Source organism: Rutidosis leptorrhynchoides, chromosome 6, assembly GCF_046630445.1.
Source record: "Rutidosis leptorrhynchoides isolate AG116_Rl617_1_P2 chromosome 6, CSIRO_AGI_Rlap_v1, whole genome shotgun sequence".
In the NCBI taxonomy this organism is placed as follows: Eukaryota; Viridiplantae; Streptophyta; class Magnoliopsida; order Asterales; family Asteraceae; genus Rutidosis; species Rutidosis leptorrhynchoides.
The window spans coordinates 189,115,755-189,133,518 of NC_092338.1; the positions used below are offsets into that span (position 1 = coordinate 189,115,755).

Here is a 17,764-nt window from a genome sequence, read left to right on the forward strand (position 1 = left end):
CATTTGGACTCACGACCCGTCCAAATTGACATATAGTGCAATCTATGCCTTTTTGCACTTTTAACGATACTCGAAAGTCCAAAACTAACGAGACCATTTTCCACGTTCCCGAAATACCTAAATACACCTCTTTTAGGCTTTAAATGCATTTTAGACCAACATTTACACAAAAACCCATTTTGACCTAAAAACTAGTCAAAACACCAAATTTGTGAACTTACACCCCAAATCACTAATTATCCAAGTTAGCTAGTGATTTCATCAACAAAATTAGTTTACAAACTAACAATATCATCATCCAATCCTAAACCCACCAATATTAGGGTTCTTACATCAAAACTTAACCCATTTACCCCAAACTTCCAAGAAATGGGTTTTACATCTACATTAACACAAACCCTAGCATAATAAACGAATTAACACAAATAAATCTGAATTAGGGTTTTACCTTTTGAAGAAAACGAAGCTAGAACAACAACAACACAAGAAATGAGCTTTAACTTGAGGAACTCAAGCTTCTTCTTCCTTTTCTCAAGCTTTCTCACTCTACTCTCTCTCTAGAACTTGAGGTTGAAGATGAGAGGATATGGATAAGATTGTGGAGGTGAATGAGTCCCCCAAACAGCCTTTTGTGGCCTAAAACCTTCCATATGCGAAAGAACCATAATACCCTTCATTTAAACACTTTAAAATGCTGAAAAAACACATCAGACGCCTTCGGCGCGCCGCGCCAAATGGTGGGGCGCCGCTCCACCCTACAGGTCAGATTTCAGAAACTTGTTTTGGCCATAACTTTTTTACCGTAGCTCCGTTTTCGATGAATCAAATATCGTTGGAAACGTAATAAGATATTCTTTCCAATGGTAAGGCTTTGAAACATCAACTCACACTTTATTTGGGGTTGAGAAGATACGTACACACCTTGTACCTCAAACTACGTCCAGTTTTCTTCGACATTCGAGCAAGCAACACGTACATGCTTCGTACACTTCATATACGCATCGTACACCATGAATACATTATGTACAATAAATATTTGGGTCTTACAGTACCATTCGAAGGCGAAGCCTTAAAATAGAACACATTATCTAAAGAAACATGGATATCATCATTAATGAAATTAAGATTAAAACCATATTGTTTCAAACGGGATACAGAAATAATGTTTCGAGATAAATCGGGTGCATACAAAACATTTTTCAAAATAAGCTCCAAACCACTTGGTAGCTTTAAAACAAAGTCTCCTTGAGCTTTCACTTGCACCCTTGCTCCATTTCCCATGAAGAGACTTGTTGTTCCCGCATCTTGATCACTTCTTTTGAACCCCTGTAAAGAATTGCAAATATGAGTTCCACATCCTGTGTCTAATACCCATGTATTAGAAGAAGTAATACTAAGCTCAATGTATACCATATATACATTACCTGAGGTTTGCCCTGCTGATAATGCTAAAAACGAACATATATTTCATCGCATTATCCCTCAAGAAAGACAATCTTTTAGTTGCAGTTGTCCTATTTACAAGGAATATTTGTTTAAATATTAAAAGGTGAATGTAGTGACCCGAACTTTTCCATGTTTATATATATATTAAATGAAATTGTTATTTACATGATTAAGTGTTTCCAACATGTTAAGCAATCAAACTTGTTAAGACTTGATTAATTGAAATAGGTTTCATATAGACAATTGACCACCCAAGTTGACCGGTGATTCGCGAACGTTAAAACTTGTAAAAACTATACGATGAAATATATATGGTTATATATATAGTTAACATGATTTTATTATAAGTATGTATCTCATTAGGTATTTTAACAATGAGTTATATACATAAAAAAATGAGACTATTAATTTAAGAAACTCGAATACGATATATATAACGATTATCGTTATAACAACGTCTTACTAGGTACATATGAATCATATTAAGATATTGATACACTTGGTTAATTATGTTAAATGATAAGTAAATATATTATTAAGTGTATTAACAATGTAATACATATGTAAAAATAAGACTACTAACTTAATGATTTCGAAACGAGACATATATGTAACGATTATCGTTGTAACGACATTTAACTGTATATATATCATACTAAGATATATTATATATCATAATATCATGATAATATAACAATTTAACATCTCATTTGTTATAATAAACAATGGGTTAACAACATTCAACAAGATCGTTAACCTAAAGGTTTCAAAACAACATTTACATGTAACGACTAACGATGACTTAACGACTCAGTTAAAATGTATATACATGTAGTGTTTTAATATGTATTCATACACTTTTGAAAGACTTCAAGACACTTATCAAAATACTTCTACTTAACAAAAATGCTTACAATTACATCCTCGTTCAGTTTCATCAACAATTCTACTCGTATGCACCCGTATTCGTACTCGTACAATATACAGCTTTTAGATGTATGCACTATTGGTATATACACTCCAATGATCAGCTCTTAGCAGCCCATGTGAGTCACCTAACACATGTGGGAACCATCATTTGGCAACTAGCATGAAATATCTCATAAAATTACAAAAATATGAGTAATCATTCATGACTTATTTACATGAAAACAAAATTACATATCCTTTATATCTAATCCATACACCAACGACCAAAAATACCTACAAATACTTTCATTCTTCAATTTTATTCATCTAATTGATCTCTCTCAAGTTCTATCTTCAAGTTCTAAGTGTTCTTCATAAATTCCAAAAGTTCTAGTTTCATAAAATCAAGAATACTTCCAAGATTGCAAGTTTACTTCCAAGTTTTCTAAATCCATTCCAAGTAATCATCCAAGATCAAGAAACCTTTGTTACTTACAGTAGGTTATCTTTCATATATACGGTAATAATCATATTCAAACTTTAATCCAATTTCTATAACTATAACAATCTTATTTCGAGTGGAAATCTTACTTGAAATTGTTTTCGTGTCATGATTCTGCTTCAAGAACTTTCAAGCCATCCAAGGATCCTTTGAAGCTAGATCTATTTTTCTCATTTCCAGTAGGTTTATCCAAGGAACTTGAGGTAGTAATGATGTTCATAACATCATTCAATTCATACAAATAAAGCTATCTTATTCGAAGGTTTAAACTTGTAATCACTAGAACATAGTCTAGTTAATTCTAAACTTGTTCGCAAATAAAAGTTAATCCTTCTAAATTGACTTTTAAATTCAACTAAACACATGTTCTATATCTATATGATATGCTAACTTAATGATTTAAAACCTGGAAACACGAAAAACACCGTAAAACCGGATTTACGCCGTCGTAGTAACACCGCGGGTTGTTTTGGGTTAGTTAATTAAAAACTATGATAAACTTTGATTTAAAAGTTGTTATTCTGAGAAAATGATTTTTATTATGAACATGAAACTATATCAAAAAATTATGGTTAAACTCAAAGTGAAATTATGTTTTCTAAAATAGTCATCTAGACGTCGTTCTTTCGACTGAAATGACTACCTTTACAAAAATGACTGGTAACTTATTCTTCCGACTATAAACCTATACTTTTTTCTGTTTAGATTCATAAAATAGAGTTCAATATGAAACCATAGCAATTTGATTCACTCAAAACGGATTTAAAATGAAGAAGTTATGGGTAAAACAAGATTGGATAATTTTTCTCATTTTAGCTACGTAAAAATTGGTAACAAATCTATTCCAATCATAACTTAATCAACTTGTATTGTATATTATGTAATCTTGAGATACCATAGACATGTATACAATGTTTCTACCTATCATGTCGACACATCTATATATATTTCGGAACAACCATAGACACTCTATATGTGAATGTTGGAGTTAGCTATACAGGGTTGAGGTTGATTCCAAAATATATATAGTTTGAGTTGTGATCAATACTGAGATACGTATACACTGGGTCGTGGATTGATTCAAGATAATATTTATCGATTTATTTCTGTACATCTAACTGTGGACAACTAGTTGTAGGTTACTAACGAGGACAGCTGACTTAATAAACTTAAAACATCAAAATGTATTAAAAGTATTGTAAATATATTTTGAACATACTTTGATATATATGTATATATTGTTATAGGTTAGTGAATCAACTAGTGGCCAAGTCTTACTTCCCGACGAAGTAAAACTATGTGAAAGTGAGTTATAGTCCCACTTTTAAAATCTAATATTTTTGGGATGAGAATACATGCAGGTTTTATAAATGATTTACAAAATAGACACACGTACGTGAAACTACATTCTATGGTTGAATTATCGAAATCGAATATGCCCCTTTTTATTAAGTCTGGTAATCTAAGAATTAGGGAACATACACCCTAATTGACGCGAATCCTAAAGATAGATCTATTGGGCCTAACAAACCCCATCCAAAGTACCGGATGCTTTAGTACTTCGAAATTTATATCATATCCGAAGGGTGTCCCGGAATGATGGGGATATTCTTATATATATGCATTTTGTTAATGTCGGTTACCAGGTGTTCACCATATGAATGATTTTTATCTCTATGTATGGGATGTGTATTGAAATATGAAATCTTGTGGTCTATTATCACGATTTGATATATATAGATTAAACCTATAACTCACCAACATTTTTGTTGACGTTTTAAGCATGTTTATTCTCAGGTGATTATTAAGAGCTTCCGCTGTCGCATACTTAAATAAGGACGAGATTTGGAGTCCATGCTTGTATGATATTGTGTAAAAACTGCATTCAAGAAACTTATTTTGTTGTAACATATTTGTATTGTAAACCATTATGTAATGGTCGTGTGTAAACAGGATATTTTAGATTATCATTATTTGATAATCTACGTAAAGCTTTTTAAACCTTTATTGATGAAATAAATGTTATGGTTTGTTTTAAAATGAATGCAGTCTTTGAAAAAAGTCTCATATAGAGGTCAAAACCTCGCAACGAAATCAATTAATATGGAACATTTTTAATCAATAAGAACGGGACATTTCAGTGAAGACAAAATATAGATTTGACGAATTGAAGACGCAAACGACCAAAAAGCTAAAAAGTACAAAGTACAAGCAAAGAGGTTCAAATTATTGATGAGAAACGTCTCAAAATTACAAGAGTACAAGACGCAAAACGCAAAGTACAAGATATTAAATTATACGAAAGGACGTTCGAAAATCCGGAACTGAGACATGAACCAACTTTCAACGTACGATGCAACGGACCGAAAGTTACAAATTAATTATGTATATAAATATAATATAATATATAATTAATTATATAAATTATATATTTATATTATATTTATATAATAAAATCCGTCGGCAAGCTAGGAGCCAAACTTGTGTGAGCTGGATTCCACAGCTCCTCACTCGCGGAGCTTATAAAGCCCAAAAAGGCCGCACTCGCGGAGCCCACAAAATCAGAAATCCACCTATAAAAGGCCATGCAATTCGACGGATTATTTACTTTATTTTCTTTTCATCATACGTAAATATATATATATATATATATATATATATATATATATATATATATATATATATATATATATATATATATATATATATATATATATATATTATAATTTTAATTTTAATTTTAATTTTAATTTTAATCCTAATAATAAGGGTATGTTAGCGAATGTTGTAAGGGTGTAAGTCAAAATTCTGTCCGTGTAACGCTACGCTATTTTTAATCATTGTAAGTTATGTTCAACCGTTTTAATTTAATGTCTCGTAGCTAAGTTATTATTATGCTTATTTAAGCCGAAGTAATCATGATGTTGGGCTAAAAATATTAAAATTGGGTAATTGGGCTTTGTACCATAATTGGGGTTTAGACAAAAGAACGACACTTGTGGAAATTAGACTATGGGCTATTAATGGGCTTTATATTTGTTTAACTAAATGATAGTTTGTTAATTTTAATATAAAGATTTACAATTGGACGTACCTATAAATAACCATATACACTCTATCGGACACGATGGGCGGGATATTTATATGTACGAATAATCGTTCATTTAACCGGACACGGGAATGGATTAATAGTCACTAGTCACTAGAATTATTAAAACAGGGGTGAAATTATGTACAAGGACACTTGGCATAATTGATAACAAAGTATTAAAACCTTGGGTTACACGCAGTCGATATCCTGGTGTAATTATTAAACAAAGTATTAAGACCTTGTTACAGTTTAAGTCCCCAATTAGTTGGAATATTTGACTTCGGGTATAAGGATAATTTGACGAGGATACTCGCACTTTATATTTATGACTGATGGACTGTTATGGACAAAAAACAGATGGACAAATTGAATAATCCAGGACAAAGAACAATTAACCCATGGGCATAAAACTAAAATCAACGCGTCAAACATCATGATTACGGAAGTTTAAATAAGCATAATTCCTTTATTTTCATATTTAATTGCACTTCTAATTATCACATTTTTATTTATTGTCATTGTATTTAATTCCACATTTAATTATCGCACTTTTTAATTATCGTAATTTTATTTTATCGCACTTTTATTATTCGCAATTTCATTATCGTTATTTACTTTACGCTTTAAATTAAGTCTTTTATTTATTTAATATTTTACATTAGGTTTTAACTATGACTAAAGTTTTAAAAATCGACAAACCGGTCATTAAACGGTAAAAACCCCCCTTTATAATAATAATATTACTTATATATATATATATATATATATATATATATATATATATATATATATATATATATATATATATATATATATATTTTTTTTTTTATAATTAAAACTAATATAGCGTTAAGCTTTGTTTAAAGATTTCCCTGTGAAACGAACCGGACTTACTAAAAACTACACTACTGTACAATTAGGTACACTGCCTATAAGTGTTGTAGCATGGTTTAGGTATATCCATTCTATAAATAAATAAATATCTTGTGTAAAATTGTATCGTATTTAATAGTTTTTCCTAGTAAAATATACACTATTTCATATACGCCTCGCATAACATCAAGCAATTTTTGGCGCCGCTGCCTAGGAACATAAACGCCGAAAGCGCAACGCTAAAAATAAAAAAAAGTTTTTATAAAAGTTTTTGTTAAGTTCTTTTTATAAATATAAGTTTTAAAAATAATAAAAATATAAAAATTCAAAAAGAAAGAAAAATACATTTATATGTTTAAGAGTTTATAATATTTATAAGTATTTTTATTTTAGTTTTAAAACTAAATTTTTATTTAAGTTATATTTATATTTTATGTATAATATAAAAAGTAAAAAAATAAAAATATAAAAAAAACTGAACCTACAAAAATCGACCCCTTTTGAGCTAAAATAGAACCCTCCGCGACTCGCGGAGCATTTGAACTGGACCATACCGCACTCGCGGAGGTCTTCTGACAGGTCAAACCTAGGACTGCAATTAATACGAAATTAGGGTTTAAAATTTTATTATTATTAATAATTAGGGTTTTAATTAAATAAAATTAGTTTTAGTTTTATTTTAATTTGTATTTTTAAGTTATATTATGTTTTAATAATTTATAAAATTAATTGTTTTATAAAATAAATAATATAAAAATTATATTTTTATAAAAATTATATTTTCATAAACTTTAGTTTTATTTTTTATATTTCGTACCTTTTTAATCGTTTCTTGTAATATTTTTAAATTTTTTCGCTCGTATTTAATTTAAGACATAGTTTTTTGCCGTAGTTATTTTATTTCTAGATTTTTAAGATTTGCCGTAAAATCCCTTAAGTGCTTTTTCTTAGACTAAGATTTAGGTGCTTTAGAATTTTATGATGCTACAAATTTTAGTTTCTTTTTAAGTTTCGACGCGCTACTTTCTTAACTTTTATTCACCGACATTTTTCGACGCACTATTTTTCTCTCTTATTTCTCGCAATTCTAGTTTTTAGGACTTAGAATTTTCTCTATTTCTTATATAATATTTCTTTAAATTTCAAAAGAATTTTTTTTTTAAGTGGTTAAATTGATAGACATCAAAATTTTCTGGTTCGTAGTAATAGTTGGATTTGTACGTGGACCGGGTTATTGGAGCCAAACAGTACTCAATTATATTGAGACCAAACGAATCCTATCCCTCTGCTGCATATTTTGGCTATTCGAAACGTGGGCAAAATCAGAAAAGTCTATTAATTGGATAACTTATATAATTTTTCTTTCTTTTTAAAAACTAATAGGATATTTAGTGAATGCACCGAGCAAAATGTTCACCACCTTTTGTACGTTCACCACCTGTAACTCGATCAAGACATCTAGCAAATATTGTCGCCGTTGATTTTTCTTCAGAATTATCATCCAGTCGACCAAGTACTCCAATTCAAATTTTTGATAATCCATTTTTTGAACCCAACCTCACAATTGAGAATTCGGAGAATATTCAGGGACGATTTCGAGATCCTGAACCATTAATTTTTCCTCCGGAACCACCCATCATTCAAACAGAGATTGTTGAGGAACCAACCATTAAATTAGAATCCTCTAGTGATTCAAATTCAACAAATTCAATTATGGAGAATCTGGAACCTCTAAGTATGGAAGACCGAATGAGAGCTAAACGCACTGGCCAAGGTCACGCAATTACTCATCCAGACATTAATGCACCAGATTATGAAATCAAAGCACAAATTCTACACATGGTAACTAATCAATGCCAATTTAGTGGGGCGCCGAAGGAAGATCCAAATGAACATCTTTGTACCTTTAATAGGATCTGCACTCTATTTAAAATAAGAGAAGTGGAGGATGAACAGATATATCTCATGTTATTTCCCTGGACTTTAAAGGGAGAAGCCAAAGATTGGTTAGAATCGTTACCTGAAGGGGCGATTGATACATGGGACGTTTTAGTTGAAAAATTTCTTAAACAATTCTTTCCGGCATCTAAAGCCGTGAGACTTCAAGGAGAAATTGTTACGTTTACACAAAAGCCAAATGAAACTCTATATGAGGCATGGACAAGATTTGGAAAGTTATTGAGAGGATGTCCGCAACATGGTTTAGACACTTGTCAAATAGTACAAATATTCTACCAAGGATGCGACATCACTACAAGGAAAGACATCGATATAGCAGCTGGTGGTTCCATTATGAAGAAAACAGAAACTGGTGCTTACAAAATTATTGATAACACTGCTTCCCACTCACATGAGTGGCACCAAGAAAAAGATATCGTTAGATCATCTAAAGTAGCTAGAGCCGATTCTAGCCATGACTTAGATTCCATTTCCGCAAAGATAGATGCTGTCGAGAGACGAATGGAAAAGATGACTAAAGATATCCACTCAATACGAATTAGTTGTGAGCAGTGTAGAGGACCACATTTAACAAAAGATTGTCTCATTATTGAACTAACAATGGAACAAAGAGAGAATGTTTCATACATAAACCAAAGGACTGGAAATAATTATCAAAATAATTATCAACCGCCAAGACCAATTTACAATCAAAACCAGAATTATAATCGAAATGTTCCATACAACAACCAACAAGGTCCTAGCAATCAACAAGTATCTAATAATACTTACAATCAGCAAAGACCTAATTTTCAAAACAAACCACCACAAACCTATGATAAAAATCCGAATTTAGAAGATATGATGACGAAGCTAGTTGAATCTCAAACACAGTTTTTCACATCTCAGAAACAAACCAATGAACAAAATGCTCAAGCATTTAGAAATCAACAAGCTTCTATTCAAAATCTGGAGCAAGAAGTAAGTAACCTAGCAAGGTTAATAGGTGAAATAAAACCGGGAAGTCTACCTAGTGATACAAATGCTAACCCCTGGAATGAAACAGCTAAAGCCATTACCACAAGAAGTGGTATTACACTTAAACCACCTGAAATACCTGTAATTTCTGATGAAGCTATTCCTACTCCACAAGAACCACAACCTAATCAAGATAAGGAAAAAGAACCGGTAGTTGAAAAGGTTAATGAAGATAACACAGTTAAAGCTAAACCTTATGTTAAACCATACCAACCACCACTTCCTTACCCGAGTAAAATGAAAAAATAGAGACTTGAAGCCGAGCAATCCAAATTCTTGGATATGTTTAAACAGATAAATGTAAATCTTCCTTTCATTGATGTGATTTCAGGAATGCCTAGATATGCTAAATTTCTGAAAGATCTAATCACAAATAGAAAGAAAATGGAAGAACTCTTGGCTGTTACTATAAATGCTAATTGTTCTGCAGTGCTGTTGAATAAAATACCAGAAAAACTATCTGATCCAGGAAGTTTCACAATTCCATGTTTTCTGGGAAGTCTTAGTTCAATAGAAGCATTGGCAGATTTAGGTGCTAGTATAAATTTAATGCCGTATTCACTATACACTAAACTAGACCATGGAGAATTGAAACTAACAAGAATAAGCATACAACTAGCCGATAGATCAGTAAAATATCCTAGAGGGATAATGGAGAACATGCTAGTTAAAGTTGGTACTTTAGTATTTCCAGTAGATTTTGTTGTTCTGGACATGGAAGAAGATTCTCAAGTTCCTCTCATATTAGGAAGACCATTCTTAAACACGGCTAAAGCAATGATAGACGTGTTCGGTAAGAAACTTACCCTAAGTATAGAGGACGAGAGTGTTACCTTTTCTGTTGATAGAGCAATGCAACAACTGCAATCTGCAGATGATACATGCTATTATATTCAAACTATAGATTCACATGCAGAATTGTTAGAAGAATTTCCAGAATTACAAGGAACAGGAGAATGTTCTTTAGGAGAAGGAACTGAACCAATTGATGAAACTGAAATGTTAGCTACACTTATGGCTAATGGATATAAACCAACAACAGAAGAAATTCAAATGATAAAAGAAGAAGACAGATATCGATATAAATCATCGATAGAAGAATCTCCGACATTAGAGTTAAAGCCACTTCCAAACCATTTGAAATACGCTTATTTACATGGTGAATCTGAATTACCTGTAATAATATCGTCTTCTCTTACTGAAAATGAAAAATCTCAACTCATTTCTGTGTTGAAAGCTCATAAACCAGCTATTGCATGGAAGATTCATGATATTAAAGGAATAAGTCCTTCGTATTACACACATAAAATCCTTATGGAAGAAGGTCATAAAACGTATGTGCAACGCCAACGAAGACTAAATCTTAATATGCAAGATGTTGTTAAGAAAGAAATTATTAAACTACTTAATGCAGATTTAATTTATCCAATTTCTGATAGTCTATGGGTAAGCCCAGTTCAATGCGTGCTAAGAAGGGTGGCATGACTGTCATTAAAAATGAGAAAAATGAACTTATTCCTACTAGGACTGTAACAGGATGGCGTGTATGTATTGATTATAGAAAATTAAATGACGCCACCAGAAAAGATCACTTTCCCTTACCTTTCATTGATCAAATGTTGGAAAGATTAGCCGGAAACAGTTACTATTGTTTTCTTGATGGTTTTTCCGAATATTTTCAGATTCCAATAGCACCAGAGGATCAAGAGAAAACCACATTCACGTGCCCTTATGGTACTTTTGCTTACAAACGCATGCCATTTGGACTTTGCAACGCCCCTGCAACCTTTCAAAGGTGCATGATGGTGATTTTTCACGACATGATAGAAGAATGCATGGAAGTTTTCATGGATGACTTTTCAGTCTTCGGTAATACTTTTGAAACATGTTTAGTTAATCTTGAACGAATGCTTATTAGATGCGAACAATCAAATCTAGTACTTAATTGGGAGAAATGCCATTTCATGGTTAAAGAAGGCATCGTTCTTGGTCATAAAATTTCAAATGAAGGAATTGAAGTGGATAGAGCTAAAGTAGATGTAATTGCTAAACTTCTACATCCCACCAATGTTAGAGGAGTTAGGAGTTTTCTAGGGCATGCCGGTTTTTACCGACGTTTCATAAAATATTTTTCTAAAATTGTCACTCCTATGAATAAACTCCTAGAAAAGGATGCTCCATTCATCTTTTCAGATGAATGCATCAAATCTTTTAATATACTTAAAGAAAAACTCACTAATGCGCCAATCATGATAACTCCAAATTGGAATCTACCATTTGAACTAATGTGCAATGCAAGTGATTTTGCAATGGGAGCCGTTTTAGGACAAAGGATTGAAAAACGATTTCAACCTATATATTATGCTAGTAAGACATTACAAAGAGCACAAACAAATTACATAACTACTGAAAAAGAACTCCTTGCTATTGTCTTTGCTTTTGACAAATTTCGTTCATATCTCGTTCTAGCTAAAACAGTGGTCTATACTGATCATTCTGCTCTTAGATACCTATTTTCAAAACAAGATGCTAAACCAAGATTAATCCGTTGGATCTTACTCTTACAAGAGTTTGATATTGAAATCCGAGATAAAAGAGGAGCAGAAAATCTCGTCGCTGATCATCTTTCTCGTCTTGAAAATCCTGAATTAGAAGTTCTAAATGAATCGGCCATACAAGACAACTTTCCTGATGAATATCTATTGAAGATAGATTATAATGAAATTCCATGGTTTGCAGACTATGCAAACTATTTAGTATGTGGATTCCTTGAAAAAGGATTGTCGTACCAAAAACGAAAGAAATTCTTTAGTGATATAAAACACTATTTCTGGGAAGATCCACATTTGTTTAAAAGTTGTCCCGATGGAATAATACGCCGATGTGTATTTGGAGATGAAGCTAGTAAAATCTTAAACCATTGTCACACAGGACCAACAGGAGGGCATTATGGGCCTCAACTCATAGCAATAAAAGTCTATGATGCTGGATTCTATTGGCCTACAATTTTCAAAGACGCACACCTTCTTTGTAAATCCTGTGATTCATGTCAAAGGACCGAGAAAATAAGTCAACGTGATGAAATGCCACAAAATGTCATTCAAGTATGTGAAGTATTTGACGTTTGGGGTATTGAATTTATGGGTCCATTTCCAAAATCTCATAATAATCTATATATTCTCGTAGCCATTGATTATGTATCTAAATGGGCGGAAGCACAAGCTCTCCCAACTAACGATGCACGAGTTGTAGTCAACTTTTTAAAACGCCTTTTTGCTAGGTTTGGAACACCGAAAGCTTTAATAAGTGATCGGGGTACTCATTTTTGTAATAATCAACTTGAGAAAGTTCTTAAAAGATATGGAGTAACTCATAAAATCTCCACTGCTTATGATCCACAGACAAGTGGACAAGTTGAAAATACCAACCGAGCATTAAAAAGTATTCTAGAGAAAACCGTAGGATCAAATCTGAAGGAATGGTCCATTAAATTGGAGGATGCACTCTGGGCTTTTAGAACAGCCTACAAAACTCCAATTGGAACCACACCTTTTAGACTCGTTTACGGAAAAGCATGTCATCTTCCAGTAGAAATTGAACACAAAGCATTTTGGGCTTTGAAGACATGTAATCTTGATTTACATGAAGCTGGACGTCTACGATTAAGTCAACTAAATGAATTAGAAGAATTAAGACAAGAAGCATACGAAAATTCGTTAATCTATAAGGAAAGAATGAAGAAATGGCATGATAAAAGAATCAGAAGTTCAAAAGAATTTAAAGAAGAAGATAGAGTTCTTCTTTTCAATTCACGATTCAAGCTATTTCCTGGAAAATTGAAATCAAGATGGTCTGGACCATTCATAGTCAAAAGAGTTTTCCCGTACGGAACAGTAGAATTGATAAATTCAAATGGGATTGAATTTAAGGTTAATGGTCACAGAGTTAAACATTACATAGATAGTCCAATGGAAGTTGACAACGAAGTTAATCACAATTTCGACACCACAGCTAACTAAGTGTGGGAAGAATCAAGTTTTTAAAGGATAATATGTATTTCTGTTAGAGTTAGATTTTCTGTTTTCGTGTAGTTCTCGAAAATGGAACCCGAATGGTCTTTCCCTAGCAGACCCGAAAGAACTAGTCTTCTCCCCCCATTCTGAATTTTTATTTTTTTTAGGTTTTACAAGATGAAGACTTCCTGTGAATTAAACCATGGTCTAATGCTACACGCTTTGATCACTAAACGTAATAATGACACCCTTCCAAGTGAAATAGTATCATTAATCAGAAGTAAATTGGACGGAGTAAGAAAAGAATCCAGATGCGAAAATAATAAGTTACAATTCGGTAAAGGAAAATCAAAATCCGCAGCGAAAAGAAGAGCATGACACCTTGAAAGATGTCACAAATGCGGAAAATGGTCACACGAAGGAAAATGTTCGACGAATCAGACATATTCCAATACCGAATTCATTACTTTATGCAGAGACGGACCGTTCATATGTTTAGAAGAAAAAAACATTGAATGCTCGAGGTTACGCCTATGTAGCTATGGAAAATCAATTAGTCCGACTATCTTATGAGTGGGCTAGAGCATATCACTAAGAATACTATCTCATAGGTAAGTTTGTATAGTTTTTATTTTTATTTTTATTTTTAACCTTTTGATAATAAACGCTAATTTGTTCGCTATAAAGTATTAAATTGGTATTCAATAAAATTAGATCTTGCGACCGAAATTATTGATATCATACAAAAATTTATTACATCACTGCGAAATTTACCGTTTATTCTTAAGGTATAAATATCTTTAATCAATCAACCCAAAATATTTCAAAAACTCGTCATGAGTTAAACTAGGTTATGGAATCGAAATTACTTTACCGAAAAGTGGGGCGTATATTTTTGATAATATTTGATTGATTAAAGTGGGATAAAAGACCAAAAAGATTTTTAATTTTATTTTTACTTTGTTTTTAAAATTAATATTAAAATAATATTGTAAACTTGTTAAAATTAATATATATTTAAAATTGTAAATATTTGAAAAATTAATATTTTTAAAACAAAAATATAATTTAAGTTTGGTGTGAATTTTTAATATGAATTTTTAATTTTATGCATTTTAAATTTAAGTTTGGTGTAAATTTAAAAACAAAAATTTACTTTATTTTGCTAAGTTAAAAATATGATTTTTAAAATTCGTCGTGAGTTGAAGACTAGGTCGTTGAACCGAAATTGCTTTACCCGAGGGAGGGACGAGAACTTTTATTATCATTATTTTTAATCTTATTGAATTAAAGTATGCCAAAAAACTTTAAAAAAAAAAAAAAAAAAAAAAAACCTGTTTGGAACCTTTGGTAAAATTTAATCATTTCTACGCTAATCACCCACAATAATTTAAATTGTTACTAATTTCTTGCAAATGAGGGCATTGCAAGATCTTAAGTGTGGGAAGCGGTTAAATTCTTTCGGATTTTTAAAATTTTTAACTTAAACACTTGATTACCATTAAAAATACTAGTAACGTAGTAGTTGTATTAGAATCTAGTGCTCTCTGATAACAAAGAACAGCCCTAGTCTTATATACTGACTACCCACTTCTAGTAAAATTTTTCAAAATTTTCAATTAAATGAATTCAAAATCATGTTTATACATATTTATGAACGATAAAACTAGTTGTTAACACCGAAATTATTGATACCTCGGAAAGGACATAAATTGAGAAAAAACCAAAATGTTAGAATTCATTTAAAATGGAATAGAGGACAATAAAAAGGCAAATAAAAGAAAATAAAAGCCAAGTGTGGGAAAATTTACCAAGTTATTTAAAACATAAGTCACATATTTTTGTAACAAATAATTGAAGATACTTTTACTTTGGACTAAACTAAACAGTTTTACCCGATTTACTGTAAGAAAGATGGATCTACACGATGAATCAATTCCATCATTAAAAGGAAGTAAAGTCTTCCGAAAAAGAAACGCGCTTCTTGATTTAGGTCATGAAGTTGTCGTCCAGACCAGCTGTAGCTTGACGAAAAATCTAGAAAAGTCATGTCTAAAATCAGCAGGAAATCCACGGACCTCAGCATCAAACAGGGTCGCCAAGTGGTCAGACTTATCCTAACCATGAGAGGATCTATCTTGTAAAATGGGGAGGACGCCGTGCAAATTAGCTTGATAAGACTAATGAATCAGATCCCCAGAAAGGATAATCTCCTTAAAGATCAAAAATCAGCTTTTAAGACTGATATTACTCAATCCTTGAGATTGATCTTAAAGATTGAGAATTACAAACTCATGGAATTCAATGATATCTAAGCTCGAGCTTGAACGAGAAAATATTTTGATCAAAATTTCAAACCGATTTGTTTTCTGAAAACCCATTTTCAATGCGTTCATTACCATTGAACGTAAAATCCTAGGAATTCACCTGGAATTCATTAGGTCACCTGAACCAAATCGGGTGTCAACCGTAAGAACGGTAGTTGCATAGCATTGTCAAAGACAGGACCTTGTGCCAGACCGGAAAATTATAAGGGTGAGCTTTACTATTGCTCCTACCAAGGATAGTAATTGCATCCGACACGTTATAGACCATAATTAAAAGCATGTCAGGGGACATTGCCTTAACAGTTGCTTGTTCAACGCTTTCCTTTACAACTGAACGGTAGTTTACCGAAAGGTAATATACGGAGCAAGTATACTGGACGTGTTGCTTTACCAATACAAGGTTAGCAAGTGGGTGATACAACATCGCAAGTTTTGAGCTAAAGTTTTCAAATCTGAAACCCACCAAACCCACAAAAAGAATTTGCAAACACCGGTGAAGGGTTATTCCGGAAAACTTATCTAGGGTAAAAACTAGATTGAATTTTCAAAAAGATCAAATGTTTTCATAAAGATCCAATTTGTAACGACCCGGATTTTTCCGATCGTTTTATACTTATGAGATTAATATTTACATAAAATAAACCTTACCAACATGATAAGCAATCCAAACTGTTGAGACTTATGTTTTTGAAAAGAGTTTCACACAACGTTTGCCTGTCCAATTTGACCGAGGATATCACGAACTATATAACACACGATAATTATACGATTATGTATATGTACATATCTATACATATTTAACATGATTTAAAGATGGTTTAACATTTCATTGTGAACTAACAACAATGAGTTATAAGTATACTTTGAGACCACTAACTTAAGTTTTCAAAACGATAACTATATGTAACATTCTTTGACATATATACTTACAATATATAATGTGTTGGTGATCTATGTCACCAATATGATTTAAGTGTAATGGGATTAATTTGTAACCAAAATAATCTTGATAAATATCGAACAAGTTTGGGGAAGTGTGGAGTGCACACTTGTTTGAACTTATCTTGATTATGACGGGGGTTCGGGGGCAGCGCCCCCGATAAGCGGGGTCCAAGGGGTGGCAACCCCTGGCGGGGTCCAGGTCAGCTTGGAAATTTTTTTTTGGGCTAACATTGCTTTATTAAAAATGTCTTAAAATTTTATTTTGGCCCGGTTTGACCCAAAAATAAAAGCCCAGTTTTGAGCCTCTTTTACAGTTATAAACCCGTCCATATTTGAATTCTCGTTCCGATTCCTCAAAAATTTCTACAAGTATATCTAGGGTATATGTAACCGTATCATACCCAGCTTCTATACATATTTACTATTGGTATATACCAACAATAAACTTCAATGTTCAGCCACTAGACATGATGTTACATGTGGGAACCAGCCATTTAACCTCATGTGTGACTTTTGTGCAAGAAAACAAACTAAATCTCCTATATATCCATCCCATAATCATGCTATTTTGCACACACACACATACAATTTCATTTCCAATTTTCTTTCAAGTTAATTCACTCCCTAATCTCTCTTCATTTACCTACTCAAGAACGTATCAATATAGTCATCCGATTTCAAGGAG

General features: G+C 32.1%; 1 non-coding gene across 1 annotated transcript; it reads right to left on the reverse strand.

Annotated features, from left to right (window-relative positions):
- Positions 1 to 8,918: 8,918 nt before the first annotated feature.
- On the reverse strand, positions 8,919 to 9,025 carry LOC139856448 (small nucleolar RNA R71). The gene has a single exon (XR_011761931.1). It is a non-coding gene; the product is annotated as a small nucleolar RNA R71 (small nucleolar RNA).
- Between the last annotated feature and the right edge of the window lie 8,739 nt (positions 9,026 to 17,764).